The 19,374-nt window shown below is 36.8% G+C and overlaps 1 protein-coding gene across 3 annotated transcripts in view; it reads left to right on the top strand.

Moving 5' to 3' along the window:
• LOC109058094 (disheveled-associated activator of morphogenesis 1-like) overlaps positions 1-19,374 on the top strand; it is a 73,507-nt gene that overhangs the window by 6,097 nt on the left and 48,036 nt on the right. Inside the window, exon 1 of one of the 3 annotated variants that reach the window (XM_042747152.1) lies at positions 13,499-13,819. The exons of 1 other annotated variant lie outside the window; for it this stretch is intronic. The gene's annotated coding sequence lies outside the window, so the exon portion shown is untranslated. Of the gene's footprint in view, positions 1-13,498; positions 13,820-19,374 lie in introns of those variants that run through there. One more of the 3 variants, XM_042747150.1, reaches the window with a different exon arrangement.

Genomic DNA, 19,374 nt, shown 5'->3' with positions numbered 1-19,374 from the left:
ACCCAGATAGCCTGCTGGCGACACCCGAGTTGTAAAGTTACTCGGTTAGCATTCCTTCCACAATGAGTTCCTTTAGTGAGCTTTTCTTAAGGGATAGTTAATGAAAAAAAAAACGATTTTTTTCATTTACACACCCTCACGTTGTTCCAAAAAAAATTTTATTCTGTGGAACACAAAACGTGATTTTTTTTTAGGAATATCCTGGCCAAACTTTCTTCTGAAGTTATTTGGTAGCTTTGTGTGAAGAACGGACCAAAATGTAACTTAAAATTTTGATATTTGTTAGGTCTGTGTGTTGATGTACATTTCTGAAAATATCTGATTCTGATTCACAAATGCACAATTTGATTCTGGTTCATTTGGGTATTGAATCATAATGTCTGTAACAATGTTTAGTTATAATATCCACCATTGTAGTAGCCTATTTGTTAATATTTTAAATTAGCTTATTTTTCTTTTGTTTTCATTCTCATTTTTGTCTTATTAATTTGTGTAATTTTTATGTTTTCAATATTATTTTCATTATTTCTATTCAACTTTTATTAATTTTTATTTAGTACTTTTTTTAAATTTTAGCTAGTTGCAAAGGCATAATTTAAAAAAAAATCAAAAGTTTTTCCATTTAATATTCATCTAGTTTTAGTTTTCTTATTTTCAGATTTTTCTCTAAACTATTGCTGTAAGTTATATTAGGAGCCATTAGGTTTGGGTATTGTATAAATTGTATCAATTCCGATTCCACTTATTTTCGATTCCAATGTGATTAAAAAACCGATATCAAACATATTTATTTTGTGTCTTGTTATTGCAAAATATTTAGTTGCTGCTGACTATAAACAAAAATCAGCAGGCCACATAAAAACTGGACTCGTTTAACAGCTGCATGATTCTGGATAAACTGATTTTGTTTTTGTTTTTTTAATGGAGACTCTGGTGATTTCAAGATTCTGAAGACAACTAAACACATATCACATGTAATTTATGCATGAATGATTCAATGACTCACTCAAATTTTACTTGTTTCATTACTGGATGAATCAGCATTTGTGAACAAATCTCTTGAATGATCAAGACATTTTAACAGCTCCTTTTCACCACCTACTGTGTAACAACATAATTGATAAATCTTTATTTGAAGTGTCAAATTACTTTCAAAAGGTGATTTAGCTACTCTATTTTAATCGCTTACATACAAATCAGAGTTTATATCTGAACTATAAACTTTTATCCCAGTACTTCTGTGATTATTTAAATGTTTGTAATCGCAAGTGTAGCCAAACTTTGGAGCACTTAAGGCTGATTTATACTCGACCGTCTGCAAGTTTGCTTGGTTGTGCGCGCCAAATATGACATCATCGCTGTGTTGGCGGAATTTAGCTTTGAGTGCACGCAAACTCATTTTGCGTATCGGTGTTTGATGTTAAGTTCAAACTCCACCAGGTGCAACTTTTAACGCCTTGAGGGAAAATTTTGCATAGTTTGTCCAATGCTTTTTAATTAAAGTACGTTTTATTTTTATTCTATAAAAATAGAAAATAATTCATTTAGAAACTATTTATACAATATTGCTTAAAGTTGTCTTGTGTGCGAAATAAACACAAAAGCTTACGATTATTTTAATCAGTTTGTACATAAAGAAATTATTAATTCATCATCTCATTCATCACGCGAGAAGTCTTGTACCGACAAATGACTTCTTCTCACCGGTGATTCCTGATGGTTTTAGAGGACAATTACTCCTCGCCGCCCCCTGTTGTTTCAAAGGATAGTACAGTGGCGAACGCGACAAGTATAAAAGCCTCATCCATTTGGGAAGGTGTACGCGCAGTCAGCGGAGACTCGCGAAGCAGAGCCAGGCAAAAGTATAAATCCCGCTTTATGCCCTGTTCACACTACAAGTGACATGCAACAGCAAAGTGACACAATCCCATTCATTTCAATGGAGAGCTGGCGGTTTCCGGCGACAGCGAGCGACAGCGGCCATTGGCGACTGGATGGGGCTTGTCCAGCGATGCAGCAAAGTTCAGAATCCTTCAACTTTATGCAAATGAAGAGTGACTTTCGGGAGCGGCAACCAATAGGAAAGAAGTTGGTAGAGCTCATGTGATCGTTCTCCTCTCAGCCGTAGATAAACATACGCAATGGAAGAAAGTAGGCTGTGTTTCTCATTCATTTTTGTTTGTATGTACAGATTTAATTTAGATTTAGATTATATTTAGTCTTTTGCCTACAAAATGTTTGTACTTTGCGGCAAGAAACCTGATTTGATTTCAAGGCAACCACTATTGAGAACGACCACTAGCAACCTCATTGCCAGCCCCTGGCGACATGCAGCGACAAAAGTCACTGCTAGTGTGAACGGGGCTTTAGATTAGCGAGCTAGGTCGTGTCCTCACAGATGAAAAAAAAAGAGAAGTGCACACAGGATTTGATAGGTGGAATCTGAATTTTTATTTTAAAACAAGTATCTGATTCCTGAACTTAAGTATCCGATTCTGGAATTGGAATCGATTTTCAATTCCCAACCCTAGGAGCCATCTAACTTTATGAAATATTAGTTAAAAAATAACAAGGCCAAAACTATACAGTTCAATTGCTATTTATTTAAAAACTGAGTTTGTGAATCGTTTCGAAACATTCACTCAAAATGGCTTCTTAAGAGAGTTTTTAGCAAAAATTCCAGTCTGTTAACAAACAACACTGTTGTTTTTTTAGAAGATGTGTAGCACACAAGTTGTATATGGCCCATTTTTTTAATACTTTTATGACTGTCCTCATTAATTTTCATCATGAAAATGTACCTTTGTTTTGAATGAATATCATGTTTGAAATGACATGAGGGTAGGTAAATACTAACAGAATTTCCATTTTTCCGGTAAACTGTTCCTCTAACAGTTGTGTTTGTGAAGTGATGTTGTTTTGTTCATTTTCTGATGACTGAATCATTAAAGGAAAACCAGCAAGACTTCTTCAAAGACCATGTTAGCCAGACACTTTCATTCCATTCCCTGTGTCAGAACAACTGGAAGAGCTTCAATTAAGTCTTTTGTTCTCTGGTAACTGAGTACTTGTTAGATTTCATCATCATCCTGTCTGAGAAACACATCTTTCTCCTTCATCACAGAGGCCAGGCCACATATCGTTTTTTAACACGATGCTGTTCATACACGTTTTTTGGTTAACTACACTGTCATCTCTGTTTCCCTGATGTGATTTGATTTGGAGCCAAAGAACAGCTGACGTTCCAGGTGTGCTGACAGTGGGTGGGATAAAACAATAGTATCACTGCAGAAAAAGAACATCGGGAGCATTGTCTTAAATTACTAATGTGGGTAGTAAATAAAAACCATAAAAACATCTAGTGCTAAATTGTGTGGGGTAGAAGCAGAGACAGTCTGTGAAACTTTCAGAAGATGTGGAGAAATAAGTATTAGAATTTCTATCCATATCGAGATGTTTGTGTCACCAGGTGTCTGTTCCTGAGAAGCTGCAGTGCTAGAGGTGAACTCAAAATATTTAGAGCTCTTTAAGGATGATAAAGTGACGGGTTAAAGGTATAGGCTTACAAGGTCAATAGAGGGCTCGTAAATTGTCATTATGTCTCCTTAACTCAAAGAATGTTTTATGGTGAAGTGGAAAAGTGTTTGCAATCTTAAAAGGGATATCCTCCCCCAAAATGAGATCTGTTATCATTTACTCACCCTCATGTTCTTTTATATTTTACTAATGTCTCCATGCAATTCAAGCGAATACTGACCAGGGGCTTTGAAGCAATAAAAAGGACAAAAATCACCCTGAAAGTAGCATAAAAGTGGTCTATATGATTCATTGATTCACTGAGTGTCTTCAGGTTCAGGTGTACTCTAAAGTTGTGCGTCTTTCTCCTAACTTCTATAGATGCAGAACTGGGTTGCTTCTGACCCAGAATCTGTGCTGCTGGAACTCATTGCTAATGTCCCCTGGAGTGTCAGCACTGGCTGTTCTAGTTCTTCAAAATAAGGCCGTTTTCTTAGGTTTCACTCCAAGCATCTGCAATGCAAGTTATTGAGAATTAGGACTTTGAAGGATAAGATCTTTGGAATGCTCGTCCATTAAAAAGTTTCCAATGTATTTGCATGGTTTCCAAAGGTCTGTTTACTATTTTTTTGTCAAATCCTGCTCTTGTTTAATCCACTTCCTTCCACAATGTGGTTTAGTTCTGTTCTAATTAAATGAACATAAGTGAAATCTTGTGATCCACTTGTGCGTTAAGGACTTTGGGGAGCAACCTCTTGCTTTCTGCCCAATGACAAGTGATGACCTATTTTCCTCAGTGTCCAAACAGCACTGCTCTCCGCAGAAATTAAGGGGAAAGGCATTGCTAACACTGTGTCCAGATGGGATGGACTACATTGATAACTGATTAATTCTGTTTTTTTTTTGTTTTTTGTTTTTCATGCAATTTAGAGGTTTTATTTTAACCAGCCATAATGAGCTGCAGGACATTTTGTTTATCACTAGGCTTATACTGTATTTCTGTAGCATCACACTGGGTAGCCCCGCCCATGGTGGAATCTCATTGGCCAACTCCTGCTCTGCATAACTGTATGTCGAACATTAAATATGTCCTGACTGACTGTGATTTCAGTTTCATTGTGGAAGACTGTGCCTGTTAAAGACATGGTGTTGTACAAACTTATGTTGTATTGATGAAATTGACATCAAAATGAGGTCATGATGAAATTACATATAAATGGCCATCATTTACTCAGTCCCATTTTGTTTATAATGTATCTCTTTTTCAGATCCCAACAGGAGATTATAGACAGAATGTCCAAGCATCTGTTTTCCATTAATGATGTGAAGACACGATGCAATAACCCAAAAAATAAAAAATAAAATAATAGATAATAAATAAAATATAAAATATAAAACATTAGTAAAATATAAAATAAAATATTTTAATATTTTTTTTATTTGTGCTTTTTGATCTTTATGGAACTTGGCTGTGTATATCAACACTTACCTTTATTGTGTTGAAAAGAGCAGCTTGGACATTCTGCCTAACATCTTATTTATGTTTTGTGGCATAAAGAAAATGATATAGGGTTGGAAAAAAACATTTTTGGGCCCACGTATCACTTGGTTTTGTGTCTAGTTGGGCTGGTAATACAGTGTGCTTATTGAACAGGGTGGAGATGGTTGAAACTTGTACAAACAGTACTGCCTCTAATTAAGTGAAAGAATATTCAGAATGGGCGATGCTGCAGTTATTATAAGTTAAAGTAAGTTTCCAGTACTCCACTTTTGCTGTCCCCACAATGTTGGTTTGACTAAGACTCTTCTGAAGAACTTGGCTTTGTGTGACAGGCCTGGTCTGGTTCAGGGTGAGCAGGCAGGGATTATGTGTGTTACAGCATGACCTGCTTTGCTTCATGTTTAAAGGCGCATACCTATAAGACAACAAAATGTCCTGTTTCTCACAAACAGACAACAGGTCATCTTGTTCAGGCATGTTTAAATGACAAAGGAAGATTCCCTCCTGCTGTGCTTTGCTCTTCAGCCAAGTTCAGTCCACAGCTCCCGTTCAGTATGAGGTCTTAAATGAGCTGTTTGCTTTTACCTGTATATGAATACAAAAAGGATTTGGGTAATGTTCCACCTTGAATGAAATCTTTAAAACCATAAAAGTAAGCTTTTTTTTTTATCTTAATATATAATTTGTTTTATTTTGTTATATAATTTTTGTATTTTGTTTTACTTTTTTTTATATATTTAATTTGATTTATCTTAGCATAATTTAATTACATTTTTAAAAATAATTTGATTTCATTTTTAGAAATACCTCAAATGACATATTTCTTAAAATAAATATTTCTAAAAAAAAAAACAAGTATGTCTTAAATTTTTTGGTCTTAAAAGTCTGCACACGACATTTCTTGACCGTAAACATGACTAGCTGAAGGTTGATCGTCTTACTCAATAGGCGGGTGTTGCATACTTGCCTCACCTGTTATCACCACACCTGTTAATATATCATTTGCTAATTGTTATTGTATTGCATTCACCTAATAATTTGTGTGTATAGATGTGTGAACTTGGTGTGTTTTGAGTTGTAAGAGGATAACTGGATTTAGCAACACTTTGTGAGTCAGTGTGGCCAATGTCTGGGTTAGTTTCCCCTCTCTCAACAGTCACGTGGTTATTTCTTTACCTCACTGTTTTTCTCATCACTCAATCAGAAACATGCGGGTCTAGTTTGACACAGGAAATGCAAGTGCTAATGGACATCCAGCCACAGTTTCTCTTTATCCATCCAAGCCTACCACAATCCTGGGATGTTTCAGGCTTTATGAAAAATGCAGGGCAGTGTGGGGAATAATGGTGCTGATGTTTCACATGGATGGCTTTCGTAATGTGATCATGCCATGCCACATAACAGAATGAGAAACCTCTGATCCCCTCATCTGCACTGCCTTTTATTGGCTCTCAGCGATCAGGATAACGCAGCATGACTGAGACTTTAGCAGGCCGTTCCCAGCACGAGAACACCAGGGCGCGTGAGATTACTGCGGTAAGGTTTCACCGTCAAAAAGAACAGCACACATCTGGGATCAACAAGTTAAACCAGAGTTGTTAACCTTCAGATTCCAGTAATCTGGCGTAAGCATGATTCCAGCTTTTACAACAGCTGCAGTACAGCGAAGAGTTCAAAGTTCCATCATTTGGCGCCATTTGAGGTCTTTTGAAAGTTCATCATAAGCTTTTAAAACACTGTTCTTAACATAGACTTCAGCTGATTCTGGTGGGGTTTTTTTTAACAGTACCCATAGGCAATTTAGAGTAATGAAGATAATGCCAACTGCTCTCCAGATAGCAGAAACAAGCTGGGGTCAACATCATGGCCTTGGAATGCACATTGAAAAAAGCCTTGTAAACCTAGGAGACCAGAACATAGTGAATTGCTTACTGTCTAAATAGGCAATGCTAAAGCCCAAAAATACTTAGTTTTTTGTGTGTATGCTAGGGTATGTTTACAGTGTGAACATTGGAATATCAGGTCAGGATGATAGAACCCAAAATGTGAAAATGCCAACTTGTTTCTTGGTTTAATGACTCCTTTGGGTAGCACTCTATTGAAAAGATAAAAGATTGATGCATACAACAATACAGATACAGATTGTACTTCAGTTAGTGCTTGTAAGTCCTCTCAGATTACAAATGGTGTGTACTCTGACTAAACTCTGTGTGTTAGCTCAATTTTAAAACTATTCCCTTGTTCTTATGAGTGAGAGTGATGCTTTTTTCTGAGTTCTAGTAGTATGTAGGGCTAGAGGACAGAAGATTACAGGACTGTGAGTGATCAAGAACGGTCCATGAGAGGCTGATCTGATGATATCACGGGTAATTAGAAGCTTGGTGAGGGTGGGTAGAGCCTTTCTCCAAGCATTTAATTTGAGATATGAAGGGGTCTCAAAGCTGGGAGAACTGGATCTGTGGTTTCTGTGGAAATAGCACATTTTAAATTTGCCATGTGTGAGTGTAATTGGTGGGCTGAAACAGCAACATGTACTGTATGCACAGTGTTTCTTAGAGTTAGATATGCCAGAAATATTTTCATAATGATATTTGCACCATTAAACAGACATTTAATTAATGTCACATGTTCACAATGAGGGCACAAAAAAAGCCTTTTTCTGTTCTTAAATGAAGTTTGCTATTGTAGAACAATTTTCAGTTATCAAGTCATAAGATTTTAAAATAAGTTTTTATTTTTATTGCTTGTCCTGCATGGCACATTTATCAATCAGCGCCACCTATTGTACTGGAGTTAATTTGATTTTCATTTAGTCCTTTAAAATGTGTTACTTACAATAAAATAAATGAATGTTAAATATATATATATATATATATATATATATATATATATATATATATATATATATATATATATATATATATATAATATATATATATATATATATATATATATATTAATTAAATTAAACTTAATGTTAAAGAAAACTTAAGGCCACACTTTATTTTAAAGGTGCCATATTGATACAATATTTTAAATTGTTCTCTGATGTCCTCAGAGTGTTTATATGAAGTTTTATCTCAAAATACCCCACAGATAATTTTTTATAGCTTGTTGAAATTGCCACTTTTAGGGTATGAGCCAAAACGCACTGTTAATGTGTATGTCCCCTTTAAATGAAAATGAGCTGATGCTCCCACCTCCCTTCTCAGATGAGTGCAGAGCTTCAAGAGCTCATGCTCGCGGGCATACCACCGGTGTTATGTTTAACTGGTGGTGACCATGTTACTGATCCTCACATTGCTTCCAATCGCAATTTTTAACTACCACATTCCTATTCACGATCATTCTGGTAGCGCATGAAGGCAGCATTAGTGAAAACAGGCAGAGACAATGGTAGCTTTAGCAACATTAGTCTGTATACAGAGAGCCAAGAAGCTCTTTTGGAAAACAAAATATGAAACCACACCCACCTAGCTAGACGGTAGTGACGGCCAGTCGATGTCTTGCAGTTTTAGTCACTTCCGTGTTGGTTTGAAATTAGTCTAAGGTTGTGTTGCTTTTGCCACGACCTAATATGCTGCTTATTAAGGTAGTAACCGGAAGGTTAAGCCGCTTGGGGAAGGGAATTGCTCCCGAGATGTAGAATATTGTCATGCAGAATATGTGGTTCATAAGAACTAATAAATAGCCAATATTTTGATAATAGGTATACAGATAATCAACTAGCTATCGTGAGAATTGCTCCCTATCCTAAAGTGTTACCAAACTAGGTAGTTGCCAAAGAAAGATTTCTCATTTTCATTTGGTTTAACTTGAGATAATAAACATAAAACTTAAATAAAAATTTATAAAAAACTATACAATGGAAAATATTATAATTAAAACTAATACAAAACTTTAATAAAAAAATGTAATAGTATTTCAATGATACTAAAATAACTGAATATTTGCTTGGTGTGAATAGCCCTTGATTAGCCATTTGTTTCACATTTTCATTTTGCATTTGGTGTGAATAGCCCTTCTGCACCCACATTTAAATGGTTTTACCACCTTAATTGGAAGTATATTACTCCCGGAGGTCACAAGTGATTATCAGACAGGGCAGAAAATGGTTTGTGCACAGCGCCATCAGATAACTTTGATTCAGCTCACTTACAGGCGGAAACAACTCCATAACAGAGAAACAGAACAAGTCCTCTGTGTCTGCACAGCTGCGGCCCAGACGTGGCATTGTGCTGCAGGCGTGCGGGGTGTTCAGGAGATGTCTATCTCTGAGAGAGGAGATTGAGATCTCGTTCTGGCTTTGACGGCATGTCTCCGAGCTTGTTCGGCAGCAGATTTGGCAGAACATGCCACAGATTTTGGCAGGGAATTGTGCATTGCAGGAACTAAGCTAAATGATCCATTTCGCTATACTAAGTAGTCTGTGATGCATGTTGCTATTTTTAGTTTTTACCTGTCAAAAGTGGCTAGTGAAAATTTCTGAAGGTGTTCCATGTACGTCAATTCAGTTGGCCACAGCTCTTTAAACCTAAATTGCAATAGAAACATGGCTGTGTCTGGGAGATATTTTCAATTATAGGGCTGAGATTATACTGAATCACATGTTCTTTTTTATGAGGTACAATGACGTCATCATCATTTGTCTGAGACAGCAATCCAGCTGTTGTTTGAGGTAATCATGATGATGTGTTGTGTGGTCACTGAAAACAGTGTAGTCGACCATGTCGGTCACATAAAATGTATTGTGAAGTGGTTTTGCAACCAGAGCAGCCCCGGGATGGAGGCCTCGCCCTCATCATCACACAGCGATGGAGCTCAGAGGCATGACCAGACCCGCCAATACATCAACTACAAGTTGCCCTTCTTTTGGTTGGCTGATTATAGCAGATTTCCAAACAAATCCATTTTATAGCCACAATAAGAGATAATAATAATCTAAAGTAGCTTAAAATGGGCAGCTTCCTACTTATTTCAGTGGCCTTGATTTTATGTTTGATGATTGTTGATGTAGCCATTATAATCGTCTATAAAATAATTTTCATCTCTGGTAAGGATGCACAATATAATGGAGCCATATTGGTTATTGGAATATATATATATATATATATATATATATATATATATATATATATATATATATACACACACACAGTGGGTACGGAAAGTATTCAAACCCCCTTAAATTTTTCACTCTTTGTTATATTGCAGCCATTTGCTAAAATCATTTAAGTTCATTTTTTTCCCCTCATTAATGTACACACAGCACCTCATATTGACAGAAAAACACAGAATTGTTGACATTTTTGCAGATTTATTAAAAAAAAGAAAAACTGAAATATCACATGGTCCTAAGTATTCAGACCCTTTGCTCAGTATTTAGTAGAACCACCCTTTTGATCTAATACAGCCATGAGTCTTTTTGGGAAAGATGCAACAAGTTTTTCACACCTGGATTTGGGGATCCTCTGCCACTGCAGCACCTGAGTTAAATATATGAGTGTCACAGCAAAGGGTCTGAATACTTAGGACCATGTGATATTTCAGTTTTTCTTTTTTAATAAATGTGCAAAAATGTCAACAGTTCTGTGTTTTTTTCTGTCAGTATGGGGTGCTGTGTGTACATTAATGAGGAAAAAAAATGAACTTAAATGATTTTAGCAAATGGCTGCAATATAACAAAGAGTGAAAAATTTAAGGGGGTCTGATCTATCTATCAGGTATAATAGAAGGTTGTGATGCCTAAAAAATCAGTTGTAGCATTTACTGTAAACATTTCATTTTAAATGTAATTCAAGTGTAATTTATTTACACAGATAAAAATACCAAACAGAATTTTTTTAAATTGATGTGTCCGTTGATATTTGTATTGGCCAAAACGTTACTACTTTACAAATGTAATGATTCCATCTTAAAATATCTGCTGGCCAAAACGTCAAAGCGCTTCCACATAAAAGATCTGCACCCTGCTTCACAACCCTAATAGCCCACCCTCTTCCCTTCATAGCCATAAGCTTTCTTCCAGTCTCTCTCTCTCGTGGCTATTCCAATGGGAATGGGGCTCGTCTGTTTTTGCAGCTGCTGGCAGTGCTTTTTAGAAGGAAGCAGATGCCTGTCATGTTACCGTGTGGTTGATTAAACAGGTGAACTGTGTTTAGCCATTAGCATATTCCTTACACATTGTCAGTTATTAAGCAAGCCTTATGAAGTGGAAAATAAACACGAGAGTAAAAGCTTTGCCTGAGGGACCAAATACGATCTTATACAGTAGGCTGTCTACACTGCCGAAGCCATGGACCTCTGTAAGGAATATTGTTCGGCCGTATGTGTGTCTGTTTATACATTCCAGGCTACAACTGCATGTCGTTCTGAACTTCTGGCTTAGAGACTCCTGTACATGTCACGCTTAAGTACCATAAACACAGAACTAGGACAGACAGGAAGAGCAAACGCTCTTAATGATCAGTTGATTGACAACTACCACACTTGTTCCACTGTGTTCAGACTGTCATCGCTTGATTACTGAGGGTCAGCAGAGGTTGTGGGGACTTTCAGACAAGCTTTCCACAAGCTCCATGGGAGGGTAGCTTCAGTGTTTTGTTCCCTGCTCTCCACAGTTAGTATGTCTGCAGCTGTCACATGGTCTCCTGTGCCAAACAACCAACAATAGTTATTACACCCCTTACCATCAGATGTTCCTCAATTTGCTATTTCAGACATAAATCCAATTTTCTGCTGCTAGAAGAAGAAAATTGTTGAAGCTTTTAGCATTAAGTAAGACTATTTGTCCATTTAAAGAAGGGCGAAGTTGAGTTGTTTCACTGAATTGTTCCAATAAATGATTTACATCAGCTTTAATACATTTCCTGGAGGTCTCTGCAATGCATATTTCATATATTAAAAATGTTTTTTAATGTTTTTGTAAGAAGTCTCTTATGTTCACCAAGGCTGCATTTTATAAAATCAAGTAAAAACAGTAATATTGTGAAATATCTTTACAAGTTTAAATAACTATTTTATAAATTTTAATATGTTATTTATTCCTGTGATGACAAAGCTGAATTTTCAGCAATAATTACTCTAGTCTTTAGAATCACATGATCCTTCAGAAATCATGCTGATTTGGTACTTAAGAAACATTTCTTAATTTTTTTGTGGAAACTGTTATTTTTTTTAAACTAATAAATTCATAATATATTTTTGCCCCATGCCTACACCACAGCCCGGGGGCCCAAGATACTTACATGCAACTTGCTAATGCTAGTCAGTGGCAGGTGGTATTAGGGGGAGGGGACATTGTCATTCTAGCTTTTTGTTGGACAAACATTTCTCCACAAATTGGTCTGTATTTTTGGTCTCTTTGGTCTCAGTAAACTGATTAATTGATTGATCATGTGCTTCTTTTTTCTCTTACAGGACTTTTTTTGTCACTGTGCTTTTTTTCTTTGGCTTGAACTGTAGGCATCTGCTAACATACTCTCTACAAAAGAATTAAGATGATAATTAGCCTGCTTAAACCACAGATTCATTGAGTCTTTCACTCTCTATTAAAGGGATAGTTCACCCAGAAATGAAATACTCCATGATTAAATCACCCTCAATCTATCCTAGGTATATATGTCTTTCTTCTTTTAGATGAATACAGTCAAAGTTATATTAAAAAATATCCTGGCTCTTCCAAGCTTATGAAGCAAATCAGTGCGTTTGTGTAAGAAAAATATCCATATTTACAAATTCATAAACTATAATTTCTAGCTGTGCCTACATCCTATTTCATCCGCTGGAAACATCACTTTCTCATGAACGTGCATATGATAGTTAGCAGAAGCTAGAGATTACAGTTTATAAAGTTTTAAATATGGATATTAATCTTACACAAATGCATCAACTCCCCAGAGCTGTGTGGGGAAGTTTTTATGATGGATGGATGCACTTGTTTGGGCTTCAAAATCTCAACAGCCATTCACTGCAGTTATAAAGCTTGGAAGAGCCAAGACATTTTTTTAATATCACTCTGATTTTAATTCGTCTGAGAGAAGAAAGTCATATACAAATAGGATGGATTGAGGGTAAGAAAATCATACAGAAATTTTTGGATGTACTATCCCTTTAAGCGGCCCTCAACATATACACACACACAAACACATACACCTTTACTTTGGTAAACGTGGGGACATTCCATAGATTCTATTATTTTTGTAAACAGCTAGCTATAAAATCTAACCTTAATAGAAAACTTTCTGCATTTTGAGAATAAAAAAAGCTACACATTTTTAATTTTTATAAATGAGGATATTCCAAAAGATTTGGTCAGCCCTTCTTTGAACAAACTGTAAACTGTGATGCAGCAGAACGCAAGGCGAGAGAGAAACCAGGGAAAGAAGTGAAGAGAAGTGGGCGGAGTCTAACTCTGCCTGTCTGGGTGATGAAAAGAGGTGTGGCTTGCGATAGTAACATCTGTGCCTGTGTCCTTAGCGAGAGAGAGAGAGAGAGAGAGAGAGGAAAAGACAAGGGGGCGCGTTTGTATGAGATGGTCTGTTGAACAGCAGGGAGACGCTGCATGTGTTTACCGGTCAGCCGATGAGGATCGCTCACGCCGGCTCTTGAATATGAAAGCGTTCTGTGACTGATCTACAGCACATTTATGGCACATATATTTATTCAGAATGACTGAAGTGACATCCTTGAATTTACATTCTTCTCAAGCCTTTTAAAGAAGATCCTTTGGGCTTCTGGAGCCAGTCTCGTTTCCTCTTGAGGGATGTAACATTAAACGGACCGTAAGCAAAGGCATAAAGGGTAAGTTAACACAAGCAGAGGTTTTTCTATCTCATAACAGTCTAAATGAACGTTTGTGGTGCATTTTCCCTGTGTTGTTCTTTAGCTGTGACGGCAGCTGAGCTGTTTTAATAACTCGTAAAGCCTTGAAGGGCAGGTGTGCGTTCTCTCACTGAGCGCTGTGGAAGTGTACGTCTCTGCAGTGTGTCCGCTGAGGTGACAAGACATGCGGCTTTCCTTTAATCATCCGAATTATGCATACCAATATAAAATGAGGGTATTAAACGCATTGCAGGCATCCATTTTAATATGACTGGACTGGGTGAGCGGAGACCACCTTGAAAGCAAACTGCTTTCACAAATTGACAAGTCTTTCCTTGCTGTATTCCTTATCTTGAGCATTTTTTGGTTGCATGTATTCTCATTGGATGTGCATAAAGGAGAACAAGTTGTTTGGTTGCTTAACTCCAGCATGAGTGATTATTTTCACGGTATCTTTCATGCTCTGAGCTGTCATATTGAGATAGCTTATGGTCTTTTGGTTCAAAATGTTGCTGTCACATCTGTTTCAAGCGCTACCCCACCCTCAGAGGTATCTGGGTTAAGATTGAGGCAGTTGTGGGTTCAAAGCAGTAGCTTCTGAAGCTTTATCTCTCTCTCGTTCTGTATTTTACCTTTTTATTCTTTGATATGTTGCTGTCTTTCAGCTGTAGAGCTCTGGATGGTTTCATTCATAATTAATGTAAATGATCTGGGTGATATCAAAGGAGAATTCTGCTGACCTATTAAATATCTCATAGGCTAATGCCTAATTTAAATATACAAAATGGTTTTTAATAAGAGGGTGTGGCTCACCTTCTGGATTGCATGATTTAAATTACGCTGACAGATTCTCATTTCACTGGGTCATCTGAACATTGTTAGACAGAAGAAGCAAGTTAATTATTATTTTATTTTTTATTTTTTACTGCGGTTGTCCTTGGATTAGTGCAAAAAAAGAGGGTTGAACGCCGGTCGAAGATACATGTGCTGGTTGCCAAGGCAACAGAAGGGCAAGGGAGGGACTGAAAGCACCCTCAATGCAAAGACTTTGCAACCCTTTTGCCATGTAATGCTTTCACATCACTGAGTTTATATGTTTTGTCTGTGTTGTGTTATATTTATGCAGTTTTGAATGATTTAGTTTATGTGAATGGAGAAAGATGGATGGTATGTAAAGTGTATAAAACCTTTTTTCTCACCATAACGCATTATCCTTTGTGCTTCAGTGAAATTGGCATTTCGTGAGGATGTCTCTAGCCTCGGGGGAAGTATAGGATCAAGTTAGCATTCGCAGTGGTCAAAGGAGTCAGCGAGCCACCATACATCTGAGTCAGGTGTCATTTCCTGTCAGTCGGGGTCCAGGGTTCACCGATATCTCTCCACTGAACTCCTTCCATCTTTTATTCGCGGCCAACACAACTCTTGTGGCCCCCAGGCCGAGGCAAGTTCAGACTGCCATCTGCAAGCATGCCTGCTGCGTTTGAGCTAAATGTGGGCTTCACTGACTCATTATTTCAGGGCATTATCTGTGTAAACCAGAAGAGTGCATTAAAAAGTCAAATCTGGCCTATGCAGATAATCTGCACCATTTCAAATTTCAAGTTTTTCATCTAATATTTATTTTATACATATGTTTTATCTAATATTTTTTATAACAGCTTAATTGTAAGTACATAAAAGGATTTTAATAGTTTTAGTTTTAGTTAACAGTAGCAACACTGCCGATAACTAAGTGACCGATATTACAATTTTATTCTATTTTGTCTTAATAAATAAAATAAAAAAAGTAAAAACGAAAAAAAAATGTTTTAAATTGAAAATTAGGAATCACAACAATTTTAATGTATTGTATGACAGAAAGATTAATATTTTGACATTTGCTAATGATTATATTGTGCAGAGTTATTAAATTATTAGGGGTTTTAACAATTAACTTCAGGTGAAAATTAGTGACAGCAAAGGTAATCTAAATTGTTAACATGAGAAATTTATATATTTAGAATAAAATTTATCCAAAATCAATAATTAAAATAAAAATTCTAATATTGACCAATAACCAATATTGTGCATCCTTATGAATCTACATTATTATTTAACTGGTTGTACATGGGGGATAGGGTTGAGTTTGTGTCAGGGCCAGGCTAGGATAATGAACCCCTGATAAAATGATCACCATTCTGTTAAACCCAGTTTGGCCTGGCCTCTCAGATGGGAGTGTCAGTGTGGAGAGGAATGCTCATGCTTTTGACCGTTTTGTGTGTGTGTCTGTGCTTGTGTATGCAGTTTGTGCAAGTGTTGAGAGGGGGGATGGTGGTCATATTGTCTGCAGAACATGTTTGACAGGCTGTCTGCAAGGGGGAGCAGCTATTCAAACCTCTTCATCTTCTCCTCCTGTTTTTCCTTCTAAATTACCCCTGACAGAAGGGAGTGTGGAATCTGAACCCCAGCTTTGGGTTCACGTCGTAGGAATCCCTGTCTGGCCCGTGCCGTGAAGCTCACTATGGTCTTCCATCTAGATACTGTGTTCCTTAAAACATGAGGGGGAGACCTAGTTGTTAGCTTGATATCTACCACCACCACCCTCATGATTAATGAAGGGCTTTTCTCACAATCGTAGTGTTACTCACCACCTCTTTTGAAAGCTTCAGTCTATATCTCACTCTCCAGGTCTACGAGTCCTCATGCTGGGAAGCACTCAATGGTTCCCCAGTGCTCCTCTCCACAATGTTGGTTTAAGAAGCTATTTTAAGTGCAAGCATTATGAACTTATCAGTGTGTGAAATGTGTGCTGGCCCTGTCCCAAATGACACACTTGATGTGGAGTGGCCTTGTGCATTCATGAAATCCACAAGATCATAGACTGTCCTATTTGTCATGTTAGGTTTGAAAAGGGTGCTCTTTTTAAACCTTTTGTTAATCTTTATGTACTTCATAGTGGAATATTACCCAACAATCCTTGCAAAGGACAGTGAGGACTAATGTTGTCATTTGGGACACGTCCATTATTTCTCGAGCTTCAGGCTTGGTTTGTGCCTTTTTCTTTTGATGGAGAGTTTTGTTCTGGTATCATCAGTATTGATTGACAATAAAAGCAGGTTTTATCAACCAGGCATCAAGTGTAGACTTAGAAGAGGGCAGACACTGTCATTTGGGACATGTCCATTATTTCTCGATATCTAGGCAAGGATTGTCCCCCTTATGTTATTTGAGAGTTTTGTTCTAGTATCAGTATTGATTGACCTTAAGAGCTGGTTTCGTCAACCAGGCGTCAAGTGTAGACTTGGAAAATGGCAAGGGCTAATGTTGTTATTTGAAACACGTCCATTATTTTTGGATTTCTATTGTAGGGTTGACCCCTTTTAATTTAATTGAAAGTTTTGTTGTTATGTCAGTTGTTATTGACCATAAAAGCTGAGTTTATCAATCAGGCATCAAGTGTAGACTTGGAGTACGGCAAGGGGTAGACGTTGTCATTTGGGACACATCCATATTTCTTGATTTCTTGGCTAGACTTTACCCCTTTACTTTTACTTGATTTTTATTTTTGTATGGGTATTTATTGACTAAAAAAGCTGGTTTCATCAACTAGGCATCAAGTGTAGACTTGGAAGATGGTGAGGGATAATGTTGTCAGTTGGGACATGTCCATTATTTTGAAATTTATATTGTAGGTTTAACCCCTCTTTGTTTAATTGAAAGTTTTGTTCTGATATCATTTGTAATTGATCTTCGTGGATGGTGAGGAGTTGACGTTGTCATTTGGGACACATCCATATTTCTTGATTTCTAGGTTAGATTTGACCCCTTTTCCTTTAATTTGAGTTTTATTTTTGTATCAGTATTTATTGAATATAAAAACTGGTTTCATCAACTAGGCATTAAGTGTAGACTTGGAAGATGGTGAGGGATAATGCCATTTGGGATATGTCTGTTATGTTTTTAATTCTAGGGAAGGTTTGACCCCTTTTCTTTCAACTGAAAGTTTTGTTCTGTATCAGTATTTACTGACCATAAAACCTGTTTTTATCAACCAGGCATCACTGTTTGATGCTCAATAATATCAATGTGTGATGGCCATTACTTAATAGCTTTTCACACTGACATTGATTTGCAGCAGCAAATTGACTGGAAGTTATTTGCAGTGACATGAACAACATCAATTGATGATGCCACAAAATTGAGCAGAGGATAACCTTATACAAATAAAGAATGACTGCAACAGCTATCAATGGGAATGAGAGAGAAATCGAGTAGGAATGTGACTCAGCGACTCTGTGACCTTTGTGAATTAATCACTTTGTGTAAACACTTTTTGGTTGTAGAACTGCATTAATTTTAAATGTATCAGACAAGTGAAATGGCGTGCTTGCAGCCATATAATAGATTAACACATGGCCTGTACATGTGTAGTAAAACCCTGAATTCCCTGTTGTCAGCTTTCTGAGAGAAAATCTGATTTGGCAGTCACTCCTAGAATGGTCCCAGGCCACTACGATATAATGATATCTGCACCCCAGAAATGCTCTTGTTGACTCTACGTTGGATACAGTCATGTACAGAATCCAAGCAACCAATTTAAACATAGTCCATTGAGTTATTTTGTTTCATTTTATTTTATTTAAAGAGACACTGTTGGACTAGGGATTGAATTTATTCTACTTTAACTGCCATTGCGTCAGTGAAGCAATTGTGTGAGTCTGTATTTTATTTTGTTTTATTTTCTATAATTTAACTGTAAATTATGGCAGACACTGTTGGAGTAGGGATTGCAAGAGCTTGCCCTGTGGCAGTCTTGGCAGTGTGTAGTTAATATTTACTAGGATGAGAAAATAAATTGATGCATCGCGAATCGAGAAATGATTCAGCATCGATTCTGAAATTTTCAGAATGCATCGCGATTCTTTCTTGAATCGATTCTGAGCTTAGTTTTGAAGATGCACGCTCTAGAAACCGCCGTACTCTGCTTGTTTCCAAATCCTTATGAACACTTAAAATAATAATTCATAAAATTCGAAAAGGTTGAAGCGAATTACAAAGGTGTTCACAGTGGGCTGTTTACATTAATCTCGCGTCATAAAAGCATTCTAAGCTGAGGTGAAGTAACATGACTCAGCTGAACGCACAAGCGCTCTTTAGCACTCTTCTTCATGAGCATTTGAGTGTGTGGATAAAACTAGATTAGAGCGCCATCTGCTGTTAAAATCTAAACTCAAAATCGATTCCAGAGGAATCGCGATGCATTCTGAAAATCTAATAATCGATCCACAAATCGATTCTGCATCAATTTATCATCCCAGCCCTAATATTTACTAGTGGTGTTTTATTTTATTTTATAAAAACGGAATTGTAAATTGTTGCAGACACTGTCTAGAGATTATAATAGCTTATTCTGATTTAACTGGATTTTCAATGTAGCCTAATCGTTGAAAGCTTTTCTTGGTTTGGGATGTTTCAAAAGCTCTTATCATTCTTTAAGAAACTAGGCCAAAAGAGGCATTAATTTAACTCGACTGTGTATGCTGCTGCTAACCTAC

The sequence above is a fragment of the Cyprinus carpio genome, chromosome B20, assembly GCF_018340385.1.
Source record: "Cyprinus carpio isolate SPL01 chromosome B20, ASM1834038v1, whole genome shotgun sequence".
Classification (NCBI taxonomy): Eukaryota; Metazoa; Chordata; class Actinopteri; order Cypriniformes; family Cyprinidae; genus Cyprinus; species Cyprinus carpio.
Note: the sequence above shows the minus strand (reverse complement) of the source record. Positions and strands in the feature narration are given on the sequence as shown.